Here is a 3687-nt window from a genome sequence, read left to right as displayed (position 1 = left end):
TGCTTCCATTTTAAGGTTGTACAATTCATGGAAGGGAATATAAAAGATTTAAGGATGAAGCTATGGGCTGGTTTGTCAATATATAACTCCTTAGAGAAGATAATTTATCATAAGATGTATATGTGCCTGGTCCAGCACAATGAAAGCCAATTTTCAGATTCCTATCAAAACTATTTGAAGGGATATAGGGTCCAGCCAGGTTCCTAAGGCTGCAGTGGCTCCTGATTCCAAAGTCCGCAAGTGGGAGCTGAGACTACAAAAAGCTAGGCTTGGTGGGCATCCTTTCTCATACATGAGGGTCCTAGACAGGGCTGCCCTGAGAAGGTACCCAAGAGGCTCAGGTGTGTTCTGTGGGGCCAGGGCCACCACCATGGTAGTGGGCAGAGGCTGCAGACTACAAGGGACCAGTACCAATCTCCGGGGACGCCACTGAGAGGCTGTCAGTGGAATCTGTGTCGAGGCCCAGCCTCCAGTAAGCTTCACAGAGGCAAGTCATTAGCTTCGCAGAGACTTGAGCTTTGCCACCACAAGGACCCCCGCCCCCCCCCCCCAGGAGTGACAGGAGCAGGCAGAGGAAAGCCAGGGAGGGGAAAGCAAGACAGATGCAGAGTTTAAAAATTATCATCACCTGACTGCCTCCCCTTCCTCTCCTCTGTGCTGGCCTCTCTTCTAAGCAGTTCTTGCCACCCCTGCATTCAAAGAAAGATGGCATCAACAGGCCATGTGACTTAGAGAAGCTCTCCCTCTGGGCCACATGTCCTTCCTGGAACATGAGACTCTCCTTGTCCCCATGGGTCTCCTCCTGACCACCCAACCCTTACCAACAGAGTAGTGGTTAAGACTTTACAGAGAGCTCCTGGTGGCAGAGACCTTTGTCTGTCCCTACCAGCGTCTTGGCCTAACTGGATAACAGGAACAGATGCCTGGACATTTCTCTATACACCACTGTTACAGCCCTATAGTTTCAAGCCCCAAGCTTCATGCACTTCATTTTGCTGTTACATGGGGAAGACCAGAGGTCGGAAGAGGCAAGGATTATACCTCAGCACACATGGCAGTGGTTCCCTGGAAGCACAATCTGTTTCCACAGCTGTCTCATATGCAAAAGGCCCTGGCCTTCTCATGCCTGTCTCCAGCAGTCCCTCTCAGAACTACCCAAGACAAAAAGAGTAGCATCCCCAAGTGGAGGGAAGGCAAAGCCAGGAGAAGCAAGCAGTGAGTAAACAGGCAGGAAGAGCCATGCAGTGGGGCAGCAGGGCAGAGGGGCAGCTAGTGGGCTGATAGGGTAAGGTGAGACCATGTAAGGTAACTCATAGGCAGAGGGGCAGCTGCTTTACCATGAGGACTATAGGAGAGGTGACTATCTAAAAGGGACACAGGTTGTCCCAGAAATTCATACATGTGACACAGAGGGACTGAGGCTTTGGAAACCTGGCACTCTTGGTTCCTGTCTTAGCAATTTCATTCCCTCCTCCCTAACCCCTGTGCAAGGCCAAGTCGTAGTTTCAAGACCGATCCACTCAAGTGGATCTACCCTTGAAGCAGTAGCTGTTTAAAGGGTAGCAACAGGAAGACACGAAGGGAATCACCCTGGGTGGGTGTAAGTTTCTGCCTTGTTAGGGTACAGAAGACGCTCCCATTTGTATGCTACGCTGATGACTACTGGGACCCAGGAGAGCCCCAGAACTCTCTGGGCAACTTTAGAACTGCTCCAGCTGGGCAGTGACACTGAGTTTAAGACGGGAAAAGGAAGCCCCAGACCACATCCCACAGCAGCTCTGGACAGCTGCGACTCCTGCTGCAGGTTCTGTGCATTATCAGCAACTCTACCGCCAGGGGAAAACAGGTTTGCTCTGGAAGGAAACTTCACTTCAAGCTAAGAGGGTGGGAGCAAAGGCCTCCGTTCTCCAGCCTCAGTTTCCCACATATTTCACATCGGACTCTTAATTTCTCAAGGCCTCTCTTGATAGGAAAGTCTCAGGTGTCAAGATTGTAAGGGGCCCCGTCGAGGGCTAGGAGACAGATCCTACCCGCTGCTATCCTCTGGGGTTAGTGTAGGTCTGACCCAGTAGGCTCCAGCTCCATGAATAAGGCTAAGCTGACCAGAAAACAGGATATCTAAGTATCCCAGGCCTGGCATTCAAAGCCACTCTGCTTGAGCGCCATCCCAGGGTCCCCACCTCTACACTGTGGGACTTGGCATCCACACGGAACTGAATCTCTCAGCAAGCAGTGGGCTGTGGTGTCCCACAGAGTGGACATAGTTATAGACCTGGAAGGCCACAGGGGGCTAATCCAGCCTTGGCTGAAATGTCTAGACAGATTGAGAATTAAAGCAGTAAGGCAGAGAATGGGCTGCCCAGGAGGGCTTCCTCGCCTGCAGGGGGATGCCCTTTTCCAGCGTCAGGGGCAGACACAGAGTCCTGTGTTTTCATCCGTTTTCATTTAGGGGAAGGCCTGCACTCCCCGCCTTCCCCTCGCCCCCCCCCCCCCGCGCCACCCCCCCCCCCCCGGCCCCCCGCCAGCACCTCGGTTGGTAGCAGGCTGTGACTGGCTATCCATCAAATGCTCTAGTCAAGGGCTCTGCTGCTAAGGAGGACTTGGAAAAACACAAGGCCCTTGCAGACCCTGGCTGGTCTGGGCAGGCAGCAAGTACCACCCTAATCCTGTTTGTACCTGGACGAGTACAGCTCATACGTTTCCTCCAGCTCATACAGGTCAAAGGAGACCTCTTCCGGCAGGGTGATGCGCTTCCGATCACTCTCCTCCTGCAGGGAGCAGAGCTGCTGGTTACGCTGGTCTGGTTGATGGCTTTGTTCATAGATGGGAAGTCATTGCGGATCAGAAACTGCTCGAGATCAGATACCAGCCTCATCAGTGAGTCACCAGCTCCCAAGATGTTCGCAGCTCGAACGTGCATCTCCTAATTGTCCTGCTCACCCTGAGTAACTCACGACACCTGTGTCTCATCCTCACTCTCCACTTCCTAAGTCCTGGCATTAAAGGGCTGTACAAACACCTGGTTTGTTCAGTGCTAGGGACTTGGCAATCTCGATGATCTCAGTGTTGTCCATGATGGACTTGATGCCTTTGAGCTGCTTGTTATAAGACTGCAGTAGTGTCTCCTTGCTCTGGGGCAGACAGAGCTCTCTGCTGGGCCATGGCAGGCCTGCCTCTGCTCTGGCTGGCCTCAATGAACCAAATGACATATTCTCTTGTTTGTTTGGTTGGTTTGGTTTCGTTTTTCGAGACAGGGTTTTTCTGTGTAGCCTTGGCTGTCCTAGACTGGCTTTGTAGACCAGGCTGGCCTCGAACTCACAGTGATCTGCCTGCCTCTGCCTCCCAAGTGGCGTGCACCACCACGCCCGGCCCACAAATCACTGCTTTTTTCAACCCTTACCTGAGAAGCTTCTATTTGCAGTAGATGGTAATTAACATACACACAACAAATGGCCAAGGTGCAAAAAATAAGGACCCAAAGAAAGCTTAGCCACAAAGGGAACATGTATATATGTGTGTGTATGTATGTATGTATGTATGTACACACACATACACACACATTTTATATATTTATATATATAACTATATTACTCTCTCCCAGGGCTCAGACATCATTGTGGAAGAGGGACCAGAAAGAGTCTAAGAGCCAGATGTGGTAGATGAACTCCAAGGAAGCATTATTTTCTG

At 51.4% G+C, this 3687-nt stretch overlaps 1 pseudogene; it reads right to left on the bottom strand.

Annotated features, from left to right (window-relative positions):
• Nucleotides 1-337: 337 nt before the first annotated feature.
• Nucleotides 338-3209, bottom strand: LOC127210506 (mediator of RNA polymerase II transcription subunit 22-like; annotated as a pseudogene).
• Between the last annotated feature and the right edge of the window lie 478 nt (nucleotides 3210-3687).

This window comes from Acomys russatus, chromosome 28 (assembly GCF_903995435.1).
Source record: "Acomys russatus chromosome 28, mAcoRus1.1, whole genome shotgun sequence".
NCBI lineage: Eukaryota > Metazoa > Chordata > Mammalia > Rodentia > Muridae > Acomys > Acomys russatus.
This window is presented reverse-complemented; position numbering and strand designations above follow the sequence as displayed.